The following is an 18,689-nucleotide window of genomic DNA, read 5'->3' as shown; positions in this document are numbered from 1 at the left end:
CGCTCTCCAGCTATTATAGGGGAGGCTCACCTTGATGTTCTAGGGGTTCGTAACCTAAGCGTGATAGAACATCTGCTTTCCCGTTCTTTTTCCTCACTTGGAACTGCATAATGAAGTCATAATCAATGAAAAACGGAGTCCAACACAGTTGTCGCATGGATAGAGCCCTTGCGGATTTCAAAAACAGCAGGTTACTGTTATCCTGTGATTGCCCCTTACAGATACTACCTCCACTCCTCAAAGACCCTTTTTATGGCCAAAAGTTCCTTGTCTCCTATAGTGTAATTCCAGCGTTTCATCAACCACAGCGTCAGGAACACAGGATCAAATAAGTATACACAAGGGGCAAGGAATATAGAAATAAATGGTTGCGCCAAGCGCTGTTACCGTCTTGTTCAGTACTGCAGCTGTCTTTCTTTTCTATTCTTTGTAGGTAGCGGGTAGACGGAGAAAACGGAGTCCACCAAGCGGAGGAGGTGCACGGACCAGGAACACTGAAAAAAGGAGATCCAGGAAGGAAACAATGCTGCAACAAAGCAAGACACGGATGAGGATCTCGAAGCCCCGGAAGTGCAATGTAAGTCACGGAAGGTAAGCAACACTCTCCCGAACGAGAACGCGAAGCGTTACTGCTCGGGGTGGCTGCACTTTGACCTGTCTGGCCGGCCACTGCGCATGCGTGCCCCTGTACGTCGGCCATATTTGTAGTTCGCCGGTCCCCCAGGGATCAGCAATCATGAAAACGTTTTCCCTTGCTGCCCCGAAAAGGGCCGAGCACAAGCTGCAATAGAAAAAGGGATGTTTTTAAACATCCATGCACTGCCTGGCACATGGGTATGAATGTTTTGGGTGGCACCACAAGTGCCCCTAGGCCTCATTGCTGAGGCCCATAAGAGACTGGGCCCTGCTAGGGGACCTCAAAGACCCTTTCTGACAGACTTTCCATGGTGGTCGGACCGCCATGGAAAGACTGTCGGAAAGGGACATCATTATCTCTACAGTGGTGCTTGAGTAGGCACCGCCACTAATATAGGGTATATAATCCGACTGATGAGCCGGCAGACTACTTGAGCCTGTCGGATGTGTTGGTCAGTCCCTCCAACCGATGTGGTCTGACTGACTGCATCATAATGCGGCAGTCAGACTGCTCTACTGAATGTCAGTCGCACTGCCACAGACAGCCTGCAGATGGTGGTCCGACCAACATCCTAATGAGGACCATAGTCTTTACTGAAAGGGATAATATGTTAAAACTGCATAGCCAGGAGAAACGCATAATCAGAAAACGCATACTCAGGATTTAAAATGTAATGCAGTGCTTGGGGTTGTCTGTACTAATAGGACTTTATTACTAACCAAAGAAACCCTTTTTTACCAGCCTTATAATAACAACAGATTGAGAACAAACAATAAGGGTCTAAACACATGATCTGAAGTTTGCATGTGGGCCCTTGATTCTGATTCATAGCTCACTGTACTATATTAGAAGGACTGCAGTTTATGAACTGCAAATAATAGAAGGGTCTCTCTATCAAAAGTAGTAAGTCACTTACATGTCTATATAAAATAAAAATCTTTCTCATGAATGTTACACAACGCACTTTGAATGAAACACATTAACACTTTATGCTACTTTATGTGTCAAAACTGTTAGTAGACAGACCACAAATCTCTCCAGCAAGTGCTAACCACCAGAGTTATGTTACCAGTATTATTACTATTATTATTATTCACTGAAATTTACTGGCCACATGAAGCTCCCTGCAACACGTGCCTCAACCCTATAAGAAATTTTAAAATGCATCCTCTGCAACCAATTAATCCAAAACAGATTTACTGTCATGTTTCTCCTTGTTGCTAATTTCTTTGTGGCACAGTTTTTAAATAATAAATGTATAAGCTGACTGTCAGACTGCTTTTCATGACTACGCCCCTCGTGACTCCACCCTCTTTTTGTTGCCAATACATGACACCAAATGTATGGGTTCCCATAGTAAAGTTTTTCCAATTATAGCACAGTTTGGTCTTACATACACAGTGCACATATAAGGACTTTAAGAAGATTGAGCTGTCACTGTTTATCTGCATGCACAGTGTGCATATAGTGGGTAAAAGGAGGGGAAGCACATATACTGGCACTTTCTGCCACTCCATCGCAAGAAATGTTTGTGTTGCGATCTCTTTCTTCACCATCGCTAGCCGAGTCTGATAGCCAGTTAGGCTCAGCTAATGATGGAAGTGGGTAGCTGGGCAGAATACACCTGAAGCAGTCATTTCCTTCTCCTGCACATCTGAGCATCACATGGTCCTATTCCAAAACCCTAACCATACTAGGAAGCGACCGATGGAGAGGCAGATGAAACGCTGACGCTGCAAGCAGGCCAGCGAGTTAAAGAAGGGAGATTCAGGTGAGTGATTGTCTTTGTGTGTGTGAGTGTGGCTCTGTGCATGTGTGAGTTTTGAGTGTGTCTATAAGGACGGTTAAAGTTTTAATTATAACAGAATAGTAGACCGGATTCAGGGGCACATTACCAAGACGGCGATATAAACTTATCGCAGCTTTTGCTGCTGTTTTCGGCCGAAAAGCGGCGATAATTTCATTGCATTATCAGCAAAGACACGCCATTCCGTAGAACAAATGTTTATTTAGACAGAGCACAACCCAAAAGTTTGTTGCCTTAGTAACTTAAGTAAGTTGAGAAGCACCTGACATAATAAATGGCACAACTCAAAAAATTGTCCAAAAAGTAGAAAGATCTTTAATTTTCAAATCTTCATCACAGTTGACACGTGGATAAAGAGAAATTCACAGCCGACACGTGTTTTCTATGTGCCAATACAATTCTATGGTCCTTCTGAATATGTGGCCTTCTTTTGTAAACATGCTCCTCATTAGACTTCTTTGTTGATTGTAAGTTTGTTTGTGTCTACAGACAGCTCGAACCGCGACAGAAATTAAGTTTGCCTTCGACAAGTTGTTTTATAACTCAAAGAGACGCCGTGAACTTACAACGTCTTTTTTACAACTTCTTAGGTATTTATTGATATTCTTACATTTTTTCTAAGATTGTTATTGGACATTTGGTTTTACATTCTTTCAGCACTTTTTGGTTAATTGAATGTGTGCAGTTTTGGTATATAATCTTTGGGTTTGGTTCACTGGTTAGTGACTCTTTTTAACCCAACTTTGCGAACTTGTCACACATTTCTTATCTGTTTCTCTCTCTCTTCTCTTTCGTTTCGCTTCCCCTTTTCTTCTATTCCTGTTTCAGATTATGATAATTCTTCCAGCACATCTGGGTTCGTATCCTTTGGTATAGTGATTAAGTTGCAAAGAAATGCTATCAAAAAAAGAATTTTTTTTTTCTTATAATTGTTTCTATATGTCAAATAAGATGTATATATATATATATATATATATATATATATATATATATATATATATATATATATATATTTCTTGTACAGCCTTGAAAAAGTCGTCCAAAGAGGAAACACGTGTTGGCTGTGAATTTCTCTTTATCCACGGGTCAACTGTGATGAAGATTTGAAAATTAAAGATCTTTCTACTTTTTGGACTATTTTTTGAGTTGTGCCATTTATTATGTCACGTGCTTCTCAACGTACTTAAGTTACTGAGGCAACAAACGTTTGGGTTGTGCTCTGTCTAAATAAACATTTGTTCTTGTTTATATTGTGGGTTCTCCTACATACATTGTGACACTGTGGAAGGCACGGTGTCAGACATTGAGCACACTGGAGAATATCCCTGTATATATATTTTTTTGACTGTTGATACAAACTGTTACAGAGGTGCTGGCCAGAATATACCATTGCCATCTTGTGTTTAGTGTGGACACGCTATTCCGTGTTTTGCTGATTTAGCGCCCCTTTCAACAACGCAGGGCTTTGCATCTCTAATGAGATACAAAGTGGGCGTTCCGTGCCAAAATAACTGGAGAAATGTCGCTAACCGACATTTCTCCAATTAACAAGCTGCATGCTAACAAGCAGAGCGTTAAGAAAAGTAGCGCTAACCACAGTTAATGCTACTTTCCTAACGCCTGCTTGTGACCTGACTTAGCCATGTAATCCAATGGGAGGTTAGTAATGGACATTAAGCCAAATTCCTGTACAGTGTATATATAGACTGTTTTCCTCAGGCAATAAAGCACACATTCAGTCATTGATGTTTTCCTGCCCGGCACACCTATACAATAGAATGACGACAGCATTATCAACTACTTCGGAGCGTAATTGCTGTACTCACACCATCTGTCAGCGACACTAAACTGCAGCTCCCTTTCTTGTCATACGACTGGACTCAATTCGAATTGTAGCTGCAGCCCTGAAGAAGTCCTACACTGGGACAAAATGTGTCGGCTGTACTGTGCTTTTTTCTAGTCTGATGAAATAAAGAGATCAAACCGAGGAACATCTCTCTTCGTTACTTATTGGATCTGGACTATACACTCGCTTTTATTTGAACAATGTGTTGTGGTGCACCTGTGCTTTGGAGTTTAATTTGTTGAGTTCCTGAGGGAACGGGCACTGTAACAGTGGGTGCTTTTCGGTGTGCACAAGGACCCCTGTGTAGACAGAAGGGGTAATAGTTACTTTCTAGAGTTATTTTTAGGTTAGGTGCTGGCTTTGAGAAGGTCCCACTGTTGGCTTGAGGTTGTCAATGGGAGGTGGATTACAGGGCTAAGATCAGCCTGCCCTATCAGCAAGGTTTCACTGGTAGCAGTATGACTATCGCTGGATTTCCAGCGATAATCGCACTGTTTTCCAGCTAACGCATGGATTCCTATCGCTTGGGAGATAAGCGTTGCTGATAGCACGTTATCTCCGCTATGGAATCCAGTGTTAGCATGCAATAATTATCCTCGCGCTAAAAGCGCTGAGAGATAATTATCGCAGCAGATTGCTAATATGCCCCTTAGGGTTATCAAACTTCATGAAGAATGATAACATTTCCTGAATTTTCACATCCCACAGTCGTATGTTCCCCTCAACAAGGACAGGACAACAGGCTGTGGGGGTTCCGTTTCCCTATCTGAGTGGGGAAACATAATGTCCGCAGTCCAGTCATATTATCTCTTTTCCCCATTCGTAGAAATTCTATCCTGAAATTTCTAGCAGTGAGTGAGGAAAGGAGACCTAAGCTAAAAGGTTAAATAGCTGTCCTTTTGTCACTGCAGAGTACGAAAGTACATGTTAGAGCTCAGTGCACCATTCTTAGCCCCATTATTTTATTTTTTAAAGTGTACGAGCTTTGCAGTTCACAAAGCTGGCATAGTTCAAAATATATTTTGTGAACTTGCAAGTCTACTGTCTTTTCAACTTTGCACAGGCCTAATGTGCATGCTTGCATCTGTGTGTGTATATTTGTAGGTGTGTGGATCAGTGAGTGTCTATGCAGATGAATTTGAAGGAGAACCCTGCAGATGTTAACTTTTAATGGTACATGGTAGATACCTAGACACTTTAGAGGACCTACTGGCTTATAATAAGGACAGCTGGGATACGAGATGAAATTAAGTGGCATGTGCAAGATAAATGGGAATGTCATGACACTGACTAGCATGACAGTGCCAGGGCATATCATGGTAGTGACTGGAATATAATGGGGTAACTAAGCACATGATGTCATTGGTAGTTTATTAGAGTCATCAGGTCATACAAGGGAATTAGCTATCATGTGACATGAGATAACTGCCCAAGTTGGCATTGAACTGCATAGGATGCAAACCCCTTGCACACATGATCAATGACTAGCATGCATCTGTGTTCTAGAAATCAAAGAATGGTATTTGTGGTGAATTTTTGACGTATGGTAAGCAGACACCTAGGAAGAAAATATGGTTGTATTTACATAGTACCTCAGCCAGATATGTGAGTGGCAATTCATACATGATTTAAGTCACCGTTGGACATAGGCCTTCTTAGGAGGATTTCCCTGAAACTCTTTGCTTTTTGTCCTTCTGGTTTTGCCAACTCTCTTTTCATGACCTTAGGACTCTGGGCACTTTCCAACTGTACCAAAATGGGAAAGTGCTCACGCCCTTCCTACACATGCCAGGATAGGGTGCAGACTTGATTGGTTTAGGTGTTGTACCTGGGAGGGCCCGGGTAAAAGGTACCCCACATACACAGGACAGGTACGTTACTGGCTAGTAGTGGGACATGCACTGATTGTGCCTCCCACCGGAAAAGCCTGTCAAAAAGGGCTCATGCTCAGGTTGGCCTTTCTCACTCAGGAGCGAACCTTGAGGGAGACTTTCACTACAGCCAAAGTGGCACTAGGGTAAATCCTGCGGGTTGGAGCTCAGGGCGGGTGATTTAACGGGTAGGTACACCTGCATGTTCCCTGACGAACCATGCGAGCGTTCCCTACCTAGGGGTCAGCTCCCACCACAGGACAGCTCCTGGGTTTGGCTGATTCTCTGGTTGTACGACAGAGGCATGCATTCCTAAACTATGTGCGCCTCTACTACACAGCCTAAACAACGCTTTCGTTTACCATGCATGTCTTTACCACACATGGCTTTACCACGCAAATTGGTGGCAAAGGCATGATTGGTAAAGGGATGTTTGGTAAAGTTCACACCCCAGCCCCTTCTCCCTTCGCCCGAAAAACCCTGGCCACTGCCCTATAACTAACCCGACCTGCTGACCCTAAAAACTACCCTCACCCTAAAACCTTAAACTACTGTGTCCCCCCTGAGCCCTAAAACCCTGGCCCCTGCCTTATAATTAACCCGACCCCCAGAGTCCTAAAAACTACCCCTCACCTGAAACCTTAAACTACCCAGACACCCCCCGCCCTGAGTCCTAAAACTCTGGGCCCTGCCCTATAAACAACCTGAACCCCCCCGAGCCCTAAAAACGACCTCATCCCTAAAACTACCCCGACCCCTCACCTGCCTTGAGCCTAAGACCCAGCCCCTCAACAAACCGACCCCACCTGAGCCCTAAAACTACCCCCACCCCACCAAAACTCGGCCCCAGCCCCACTTATCAGTCCACTTCCTCTCCCGATCCTTCCTCTTCCTGTGCCCGCCCAACCGCGCATCTAGACCACCTACTGCCTTAACCACGCATATACATGGTTAAGACATATGCATGGTAAAGGCTCTGACGTATTGTAAAGGCAGTTTGCCTGATTCTCTTATTGTGGCTTCAGTGCTCCTGGCACTCTCCCACTGTAAATACAGTGTGAGAGTTAGTGCGACCTTTCTAAACACGTTAGGAAGTGGTACATACCTGTGGATTCTAAACATAGGTCAGGGCTGCCATTGCAGGTCTGTGTGTGTGAACACTCACACCTATAGTGGTCGTAAACCGGAGTGCAGCACACCATTGCAAGCGGTTTGGACACCTGCACTTATCAGGGTTAAAGCCTGTGGGCCACCTGCCATTGCAGGCCGATCTGTGCACTTGCACCATTAATGTTTCTGAACGTAGGTTACACCTGCCAGTGCAGGCTTGTGTGTGTGCACTTGCACCTATGGGTCTTGAAAATGGGTCCCACCTGCCATTTCAGGCCAGTGTGCAAACTTGCACCTAGGGTGTTTTAAAACATGTGATCGGCCTGCCATTGCAGGCAAGTGTGCGCACTTGCACCAGTGCTGTTTTGAAACATGTGCCAGCCTGTCATTCAAGGTCTGAGTGTGCACAATTGCGCTTTGGCTCAGGCTAGCCTTTTTAAATCCTGAGAGGACCTATGACTACCATTCGAGCACCCAAAGGGCACATCTTAAGGGGTGAGTGAGTGGTAAGACAGGTGCAAAAATATTTTCCTGTCTACGTAGTGAAGAATACCGATGAGTGTTTTCCAATACCAATGAGCGTTGCTCTTCCCATAGGCTATTATGGAGGAAGAGATGAAATTACTTCAAGCTGCAATAGTGGATTGCAGTGGAGCAGCCTAATGATATCTTGTATCATTGGATTCACACTAACAAACCCTTTCCAGTGGTAATGGTGGTTTTGTCATGATTAGAGTAGAAATGGCATACTATTCAGTGCGTGTTTCTCTGCTCTAAAACTCTTTGTTTGCCTTTGTGCTTGGCTCCAGTCCGCACTGAAGGCTGGGGGAGCACATCTGGGCACCCCCCAGAGACAGCTATAAAACATTGGACATGCAACTGGAAGGACAGACCTCGGCCATTTGCAGGCCTGGCTGGATAGATTGGAGGAAGAGGTTTTGATACTTGGTATCTGGAGCCAGACCATTGCCCCACTAAAGATTTAGATCTGCATTTCATGGCCTCATGGCAGACAGGACTGAAATTTAGGCGAGACATCTGTGGTCCAAATGGAGACCCTTTGAACCACCCCAACTTCAATGGCACACTACAGTATAAGTACTGGTGCCATACTTCAGCAAGGCAAAGATACACTTGTGGGGATGTCGCACCAAAGAACCTAAAACTTTGTGGTGCAAACTGCCAGAGGAATCTGTTGAGCGCAAGGAAGATTACTGCCATTGAAAGGGACCGCATGAACTTCCTAAATAGTGGCTGGCCTGGGCTGACTATCTGCTGCTGTGTGGTACCCTGAAGTGTGCTCTCCAAGGGCTTGTTGCCTTGCCCCCAGTTCTTTCAGAGGTCTCAGGGACATCAAAGATCTCCTTCAAGGGACCCACACCATCTACTTGTGACACCTGGAAAGCGGTGCCCTCTTAAGTGCCCTCGTCATCTACTGAATCCTAAATGGCAGTGTGGCATGACGGTGAAACTAAGAATTTTGCCAGGAGACCGGATTTCCGGGTGCAGAGCTCCCAAGATCGTGCCCTCACCCAAGGCATGTGGACCTGCATCGTGGGGACCTCGGCATGCATAAGCTTCTTGTTGGTGGTGAGTGAATTCACCGGTTGCAGGATCCAGAGTGGCCCGCTTCATTGATTGTGCCGCATCTCTCTCGTGAGACAGGCCGACTGCATGATCATTGCATGTGGTGTCCGATTCACATGTTGCGTCCCTCGTAGTTGGGGGCATAACCCTAGTAGTGCCTCATTCTACCTCGTGAAGCATTGCTGAACTTGCGCCTGCGTGTGTGACCAGAATTGCCTCGTGCAACCATGGTCAACGTGCACCAGGCATTGTGCCTCATTTCCAGGGAGGCATGGACTTTGCAACCCTTAGCTGTGCGTGACCAGAATGGCATGGTGCATCCTGTATCAGCACGTACCAGATGCTGTGCCCAGATTGTCTGCGTGCCACTCTGTTCAATGTGTACCTGATGGGGTCCCTCCTTCTTCCGAGAGGCCTTCCTGCTTCTTTCTCCATTTATAGATTGTTCCCTTATTGGCCCTCATTTCCACTGACCACCTGCCCTCTCCTCACTCGGCCCCCCCGACGACCTTGTGTTGCCACGTAGTATTGTCCGGCTCAGGCCTGGGTTGTGAGTGACTGACTGGGCAGAAAGAGCGCTTTTAAGAATGATCGGAAGCGGGTCATGAGACTGAGAGAGCCCCCTGTGGTTCATAGAACTGGGCTGGTGCGGATGGCTTTTGTGGAACTCTTAGTGTGACTGACTATTGCCCTCTGCCTGGGTCTGCTCCACATCCAGTGGGTGAACTTCCAGAGTGGTGGCCAATCCCTATTTGATGCCTGCCTCTAAATTAGTCCTACCACCTTACCCCCACCTGCTTTCCTCAGACCCGGCCTAGTATCCGGGAGGAAGGATGCCTTATCTTCAATCTGTGGGTGTAGGATAGTTGAGATGAGTTGGAGGGTGGAGCAAGGCATGGGGCTACGGCGTCTGAGGTGTGTTATCAATTGACCTGCTGGTATCAGTGCACCCCATTAGGGTGCTGAGTGCATATGTGTGCAAGCGCGTTCTGTGCAGCCCTGCCTGCTACCCCCTGCACCGCACTAATAAGTGTTGGTATTTGTTGTATGTACATATTTCTGATATTGTTATGGTCCGGGGGGCACCCCAAAACTGTGTGATATTGAATTATAAGAATGGCTATTGTGGGCTGAGGGTGGACAATGTGTTACACTGCATAAGGGTGCCAAGGGGAGTAGATTAAGATCTTGCCTAAGGGTACATATTACTGATGTCGTCTTAACTAGTACTGCTAGTAATAATTCCAAGTGTAATTTATGTCCATAAATACATGCTGTTCATGTTGAGTTGATTATTGTGTGTGCTAAATACAACTGTTATTTATATATATCCCGTGTGAAGTCTCTTTTGTGAGGCTCAGTTTATTTATTGTGAGTGAATGCTGTGCTAATGCTTTACACATTGCCTCTGTGATAAGCCTGGATGCTCAACGCCAAGCTACCCAAGGGTGAGCGCAGGTTATACAGTGTGTGTAATCACCCGCCCCTGACGGGAGTAGTAGGTGGTGCCTGGCTGGGACATCACCTCAGCCAACCAGAAAGTGCCAGTTCCAAATGTCACCTATTAGTCATTTCATAGCATAATTTCCTTAGTTGCACAATGCACTTTCTTGCTAATATGGAATTCATTTTAGAAATATGTGGAGGCATTTTATTAGCTACATTACTAGCTTTTTACGGCTTTAAAAACAATGGGCTAGATGTAGGTAATCTGAATTTACCGATTCTTAAATACCGAATTTTACCGATTCGGTATTCAAAAATCGGTAAATGAGATGTAGGGGAAAATTCGGTATTTTTTACCGAATCGGTAAAATTCGGTATCGGACTTTCGGAAATTACCGAATCGGTATTTTCCGAATCGGTATTTACTGAATCGGTATTTCCCATTCATCCCTATGGGCCAAAAGGCCCATAGGAATGCATTGGAAATACCGAATCGGTAAATACCGATTTGGTAAATACCGAATCGGACAGCAAGCAAAAGTGAAACTGAACACAACAGCCAATCAGGTGCAACCACCCTCCCTCTTCCTACCAGGAAGTGGCTACACAGACAGCTGCAACTAATTAGAAGGTTCTGGAGAGGCAGTTGGAGCAGAGAGACTGGGAGCAGCAGCAGAGAGAGTTTGTGCTCTTTTAAAATTTAAACATGGCAAGCAGCAAGGACACAGAGCAGACAGAAAGAAAAAGAAAGCTCAAATTCAGCAGCATGGAGCTCCAGGTCCTTGTGGAGGAGGTGGTAAAGGTGCACCACAGACTGTTTGGAAGGCATTCCCTTACTGTGCCTGAATCAGCAAAAAGGAAGCTTTGGCTTGAAATCCTAGAGAAAGTCAATGCAGTGGGAGTGACCACCAGAGTCACTGAAGATTTAAAAAAGAGGTTTTATGACCTAAGGAGTCTCACAAAAAAAAATAGCTGACCACCACAAACAGGCCTTGCAAACAGGTGGAGGAAAGAACACAGCACCCCCCCCCCCACCGACCTGGAGGAGATGGTAGCCACAACCATGGAGCCTGAAAGCGTCCATGGACTGGGAGAAGTGGACAGCTCGGCGAAAGCTGCATCTAGAAAAGGTAAGATGCATGCACAGCAATCCCCCTCACACCCTCATCCATCCCTCACCCCTTGCAGCTAAGTTACCCCAGTCCCAGTGTGTCTGTGCAAAACAGTAGGAATGCATCATGGTACATGTAGTCAGTTAATGAAAGAGCATGTCACACAGCACTGTAACCACCAAGTTAGGCAAATGAATGCAGACATAATGAAGGGCAGGCAGCATGTAATAAGTGCAATTTCATAAGTTTAATTGTAGTGGCTGTGAGACATTTGCACCTAGCTGATATGTGCTCATATGTCCACAGGTCACACATCCAGAAGGCAGTCTCAGGAGGCAGAAGGCACGGCACCCGAGAGGGATGACAGTCATGAGCCAGGTCCCAGTGCATCACAGGACACAGGTGTTCCGAGTGGGCAGCCACCTTCCCAAGAACCTGACATCGGTGAAGAAATGCAGGCCTCCCCAAGACCTTCACAGTCCCCACTATTGGTTTCGTCACCCGAAATGCAGGCATCCTTTGAAATTGAAACAGCTGCAGCACTCCCTAGCAGGAGGCATGTCGTTTCCCCACTGATGGAAATGGAGACAGCTGCTGGTGAAATGGTGGGTGAAGACTCACACAACTTGCCTGAAGCTGAGATCTCTGCCACACTGCAGCCCAGCACAGAGCCTGTCTCAAGTACCACTAGATGCCGCACAGTACAAGGAAGGAGTGTAGGTGCACCTGGGGAGAGGTCCAGTGTCTTCCAAGGCCTGGAGGGATCCATGTTCAGGATTCAGAGGATGCAGGGCAAGGGCATCATGTCCTGTCAAAGACAAATGCGCAACCTCAACATCAACATGCAGGAAATTGGTAAGGGCATCAGGGAACTGGTGGAAGTTAACAAGAGCATGGCAACAGGCATACATGACATGACCCAATCCATGCAGCAACTGTGCACAAAACTGGACTCTGAAATCACATCAAGGCGCAGGGAGTAGCAGCGTGCTGAGAGAACTGAGAAATCTATCCACCGCCAGGCAACAGCCACATCCCTGCTATGCAGGCGTAGCATGAATAGTCAGGAAGTCCTGACTCAAAACAGCAATCAGCTGACAAGGGGCATAGCCGGAATGACCGGTGCGCTGGAGGCTCTAATCAATGCTCAAACTGCACAAACTGCTGCTATTGACGTGCTGGACACTGAAGGTAGCACCAGTAGGAGCAGCACGGCAAGCCCCCATGTCGTAGAGACAAGGAGGAGCAGCAGGCGACAGGGTGAGGCTACATGCCAAACGCCCAGTGAACAGGGTGAGCCACATACAACTGCCAGTGCAAAGCGTGGCAGAAAATGAACAGTTAATACTATGGCCTACTGCCATTGGACATTCAATTAATAGATAATAATGTTTTTGTTGCACATTTGTTGCTTTTAAACCTGCCTAGTGGCAATATACAACTACGGTGGCTGGATTCAACACCTGTCTGTGTGTGTTTGCTCACTGTGAGCATTGCTGTGAAATGCTTACTGTTGCACTTTTGTTCTTTAAACCCTTCGATGCTGATGACGGAGCGGTTCCGTCATCAGCATCGGTTGGGCTGTGCTGATGACGGAACCGCTCCGTCATCAGTACAGCCCTCGGGGGGAGCGCTGTCGCTCCCCTCCTGGGGCTCCGATCGTGTTTGTTTTTGGGGGGTTGGCAGCGGAAGACTTCGCGCTGCTCCCCCCGCTCCCCCCGCACTTCCTGGTGACGTCAGCACGCTGTCGCGCACGCCAACGTCATCAGGAAGTGCCAGACGCGCTGGAAGACATTTGCTTCCAGCGCGTCGAGCAGGTAGGTCTGTTTCCTGCTCTCCGGTGGGGTGGGGGGGGGCCATTACTCGGTGCCTTGAGGCATCAGGGGGGAGGAAACACTGTTTCCTCTCCCCTGATGTCCCAATGCAGGGCATTCCTGGTTCAGGATCGCGCACAGCGTCGCGATCCTGCACCAGTAATGCCCCACTAGACACCAGGGATGGTTTTTTTCACAAAAGGAAGCGACCCCTTGGGCAAGAGTCGCTTCCTAGGGCCATAATTTTATTGTTCAGACTTTTCTGCCCCCCCTGGGTCGAGATCGCTCGTTTTAGCGAGCGGTCTCGACCCAGGGGGGGCAGAAAAGCCCACTAGACACCAGGGATTTTTTTTTTGATAAAAGGAAGCGACCCCTTGGGAAAGGGTCGCTTCCTGGGGCATTTTTTATTTGTTTGAACTTTTCTGCCCCCTGGGGGATCAACCGTTTTATTCGGGAATCTGGACCCAGGGGGGGCAGGAAAGCCCACTAGACACCAGGGATTGTGTTTTTATTCGTAAAGGAAGCGACCCCTTGGGCAGGGGTCGCTTTCAGGGCCATCAAAATGTAGTGTAGACTTTTCTGCCCCCCCTGGGGGCAGATCGCCCATGTTAGCGCGTGATCTGTACCCAGGGGGGGCAGAAAAGCCCACTAGACACCAGGGATTTATTTATAATTGTAAAGGAAGCGACCCCTTGGGGAAGGGTCGCTTCCTAGTGGCCCATAATTTTTTTTAGACTTGTCTGCCCCCCCTGGGGGCAGATCAGCCGTTTCTTGGGCCACATCTGGACCCAGGGGGGGTAGAAAAGCCCACTAGACACCAGGGATTTTAGTATATTTATAAAGGAAGCAACCCCTTGGGCAAGGGTCGCTTCCAGGGGGCTTTATAAATATTGTAGACTATTCTGCCCCCCCCTGGGGGCGGAGTGGCTGTTTTTTTTTTTACAGTTTCTGGTCCCAGGGGGGGGGGGGGGGGATAGAAAAGCCCACTAAACTCCAGGTTTTTGTTTTTTATAGGGAGCGACCCCTTGGCCAAGGGTTGCTTCCTTGGGCCCATTTGTTTTCAGTATGTTCTGCCGTGTCTTTATTTGGCCTCTCTGCCCTCCGTAGGGTTGCTCCCAGGGGGCCCACGTTTATAATGATTCATAATCTTCCCCCCTTGGGGACAGACACCCCATTTGTGACATAGCCTGTTGTAATGTGTGTTGTTTTTGTTTCTTCTAATGTGTATTGTTTTTTTTCTCTTTAGATTGTTGGAGTGTGCGGTTCTGTTACTGGTGGTTCTGTTGTTCTGCTGTTTCTGTAGTTGCATGTGTTTGGTAAGAGACCTTTTTTTGTTCAATTGTAATGTAATTGTTTATTTTGCAAAGTGTGTAGTAATACGAGTATGTTTGGTTTCTGTTTGTTGTGATTGTAAAACATGTTTTGCATTTGTTTTTGATGTGTACTTCTGTAGATGTAAGTTTTTTTTTCTTCTTTCTAGTGGGATATCGTTGCCTATTTGCTGTGTCTTTGCAGAGTAGGTGCTGGTGAGTGTAGTTGTGTCTTGTAAGTGAATTGTATATTTTTTCTAAATATAGTTTTTTGTGAAAAGTCTTACATTTTTTATCTTACTTTGCGCAGTGTTAGGGTTGTTGAGTTGTTTGTGCAGACTCCTTTATTTGTAAGGATAATGGCTAGCTGCCGGATTACTGCTCAGCAAGTTGTTGGAATGCTTTTTGATTCTTCCTCTGACCATGGTCCAGAGTCTGACTCTGATTCTGAGCCAGAGGTGGGAGGTGAAGATTCAGGTAGTGAGTTTTCTCTACACATGGCTTCATCTGATGATGAAGACACTTTGAGTGCTGATGAAGCTACTTTTGGTGTGGATGATGTGCCTGTGGTTGAGGAGGACATTGCTGTGCTTGTGGTTGGGGAGGACATTGCTGTGCCTGTGGTTGCGGAGGACATTGCTGTGCCAATAGTGCGGCAAGAGACATCTGGGCTGCAGGCTGGGGCTGCTAGACTTCCAGTTGGTGTAGTGAGACAAGAGGCAGCTGGGCGGCAGCCTGCGGCTGCAAGACTTGACGATGAAAGTTCTGACCTCTGGGTTGCACCAGGCATGGTGCAGCCGGCATTGCCTGAATTTACTGGTGTTCCAGGGTGTAGGGTGAACACTGAAAACTTTTTGCCTATTGATTTTTTCAAGTTGTTTATGGATGATGTGTTTTTGGCAGAGATTGTAGAGCAGACTAATTTGTATGCTGAAATTTTTTTGAGGGTGAGCAGTGCCAGCCTTAAGCCCCACGCTTGAGCTACCCGGTGGACTCCCACAAATTTGGAGGAGATGAAAAAGTTTCTGGGATTAACTTTTTTGATGGGCTTGCTTAGGAAACCATCAATGGCTTCATATTGGTCTACTAGTCCCTTGATGGCAACAGCTATATTTCCGGCAGTCATGAGTCGTGATAGGTATTTGCTTCTGCTGCGGATGATGCATTTTGTTGACAATAGTCTTGCTTTGCCACGAGATCACCCTGATTGTGACCGTCTTTTCAAGATTCGGCCTGTCATTGATCATTTGGTTGATCGATTTTCTGAGACCTTTTATCCTGGGAAAGAAATTGCAGTGGATGAGTCTTTGCTGTTGTTCAAGGGCCGCTTGGTATTTCGGCAATACATTCCTAGTAAGAGGGCACGCTATGGAATCAAACTGTATATGCTGTGTGACAGTGAGACTGGATATGTCTCTAATTTCAGGGTGTACACTGGTAAGGAATCCAGGATTAACCACCCTGGTTGTCCGTCGACTTTTGGAGTGACTGAGAAAATTGTGTGGGAACTTGGTCGTGGATTGTTTAACAAAGGCCATCATTTATATGTCGATAACTTCTACACTGGTGTGCGGTTGTTCAGGGAATTGGCCAAAGTGGACACTGTTGCTTGTGGCACAATCCGCTCAAACCGTAAAGGTTTCCCAAAAGAACTTGTTTGTCGAAAGCTTGCTCGGGGACAGTGCAGTGCATTGCGTTGTGAGGAGCTTCTAGCTGTGAAGTTTTCAGACAGGAGAGATGTCTACATGTTGACTACAATACATGATGAAAGCACTGAACCGGTGACTGTTTGGGGTCAGGTTGCAGAAGTGTGCAAACCTGTGTGCATACTGCACTACAATAAGTACATGGGTGGTGTTGACAGAGTAGATCAGAGGTTGGAACCGTATGCTGCTCTTCGTAAGGCTTACATTTGGTACAAGAAGTTGGCTATCCATCTTTTCCATTTGGCATGCTTTAATGCTTTTGTTGTGTTCCAGAAATCTTGTCCCCAGTCAAAGATGACTTTTGTAAAGTTTCAGGAGTCTGTAATAGGCAGCCTTGTTTTAGTGGAACAGGCAAGTGTTCCTAGAGTTGGAGTGGTGGAGGATGTTGCCAGATTGAAAGATCGCCACTTTCCTGATACAATTCCTCCTACAACCTCAAAAGACTTTCCCAGTCGGAGATGTAGAGTCTGTTGGCGAAGAGGTTTGCGGAAGGAGGTTCGCATGTACTGCCCCAACTGCCCTTCAAACCCCGGGCTGTGTGTACCTGCTTGTTTTAGATTGTACCACACGCAAAATAATTTTTGGGAGTATCAATGAGTGGTACAGTGAACTGATTGGTCTTTATTCTGTAAAACTTATTGTTCAGTTTCAAAGTTTGTATTTGTGTAGTCTTTTTAGATTTAGTTGTCGAGCTAGTAGATTTGTATCAATTTGCAATTTGTTTTTGTTTCTCTTTTATTTAAAAAAAAACTAAAGTATGATGTTAGTTTGCGTGTAGTGTCCATTGTCTGACTGTGTGCATGGTTTGGTGTTTGGTTGGCGGTGTGTGTGCTCTTGCGCTTGCCGGTGGCTGCCGGTGTCTGTGGACTGGTGCTTGTCTGGCGGTGTCTGCGGACTGGTGCTTGACTGGCGGTGTGCGTGGTCTGGTGTTTGGTTGGCGGTGTGCGTGCTCTTGCGCTTGCCTGGTGTTGTGTTTGGATTTGTCTTTGGCTGGTGGTGTTCGTGGAGTGGTGCTTGGCTGGCGGTGTGTGTGGAGTTGCGCTTGGCTGGTGGTGTGTGTTGAGTGGCGCTTGGCTGGTCGTGTGTGTGGAGTGGCGCTTGGCTGGTGGTGTGCGTGGAGTGGTACTTGGCTGTCTGTGCACGGAGTGGTGCTTGGCTGGTGTTGTGTTTGTGGAGTGGTGCTTGGCTGGTGTTGTGTGTGTGGAGTGGCGCTTGGCTTGCGGTGTGCGTGGAGTGATGCTTGGCTGGTGGTGTGTGTGGAGTGGTACTTGGCTGTCGGTGTGCGCTGAGTGGTGTTTGGCTGGCGGTGTGCATGGTCTGGTGCTTGGATGGTGGTGTGCGTGGAGTGGCGCTTGGCTGGCGGTGTGTGTGGAGTGGTGCTTGGCTGGATGGTGTGCGTGGAGTGGTACTTGGCTGTCTGTGCACGGAGTGGTGCTTGGCTGGTGTTGTGTTTGTGGAGTGGCGCTTGGCGGGTGGTGTGCGTGGAGTGATGCTTGGCTGGTGGTGTGTGTGGAGTGGTACTTGGCTGTCGGTGTGCGCTGATTGGTGTTTGGCTGGCGGTGTGCATGGTCTGGTGCTTGGATGGTGGTGTGGGTGGACTGGTGCTTGGCAGGCGGTGTGTGAGTAGTTACTTTCTGTTGGTCACTACACACACTGCTAGTTGAGTGACACTCCACACAGTCCATCATTTTGTGTAGTTGCAGTGTCAGAAATGTGGGCGTGTGAAAGTGATGGGCCCTTGAATGGCGCTGTTTGCTGGTGTGAGTGTTGAAATGTGATGGGTCCGCGGCTGGCGGTGTGAATGTTTTGTATGTGTCACGCGTACAAAAGGTGTATGAATGGCCTGTAAAGAGGTTGGTGCCTTGACGTGGCTTTACAGCTCACGAGCTGTGAGTCAGTGGTTCAGTTTATCATACTTTCAATTATACGCAGTGTATTTCATTTTTGTGAAATTACTTGCGTATACAATTGTATGTACTGAATCATCACTCACCCTCGTGCCAAATCCAACCAGTATGTGTGTGTGCTTGCGGATTAGATGGGTGTGCAGTAATAATTGTTTTTTTCTCTTTCTGCAGTAGGGTGTACCTTGTCCCTTATTGTGATTGTTGTTATGTGTTGCTTTTCCATTCGGATGGTGTCAATGGTCTGGTTTGTATCAGGTATGAAAGGTGCGTGAATGGCCTGTAAAACGGTTGGTGCCTTGTCGTGGCTTTACAGCTCACGAGTTGCGAGTCACTGGTTCGGTTTTTATGCATTTATTTATTGACAGAGCATTTAATTTTTTTGAAATATCTTGTTAATAAAATTTTATGTACTGAACCATCACTCGCCCTCATGCCAAATCCAACCTGTATGTGTGTGTCTTTAAAGAATAGATAGCCGTGCTTGAATGTTTTACTTTTGAGTAACTCTGTTAAGGTGTGGTATCCTTTTACTCGGG

General features: G+C 46.6%; 1 protein-coding gene and 1 long non-coding RNA gene across 5 annotated transcripts in view; one reads left to right on the top strand and one right to left on the bottom strand.

Annotated features, from left to right (window-relative positions):
• Positions 1-3,353, top strand: part of LOC144769159 (uncharacterized) — a 202,379-nt gene extending 199,026 nt beyond the window's left edge. The window contains exon 3 of the long non-coding RNA XR_013598673.1: positions 434-3,353. This is a non-coding gene — a long non-coding RNA (uncharacterized LOC144769159). The remainder of the gene's footprint in view (positions 1-433) is intronic.
• The window catches only part of LOC144769158 (phosphatidylcholine:ceramide cholinephosphotransferase 2-like), a 499,022-nt gene that overhangs the window by 305,617 nt on the left and 174,716 nt on the right, over positions 1-18,689 (bottom strand). The gene's annotated exons all lie outside the window — the stretch shown is intronic.

Source organism: Lissotriton helveticus, chromosome 7 (assembly GCF_964261635.1).
Source record: "Lissotriton helveticus chromosome 7, aLisHel1.1, whole genome shotgun sequence".
Classification (NCBI taxonomy): Eukaryota; Metazoa; Chordata; class Amphibia; order Caudata; family Salamandridae; genus Lissotriton; species Lissotriton helveticus.
Note: the sequence above shows the minus strand (reverse complement) of the source record. Positions and strands in the feature narration are given on the sequence as shown.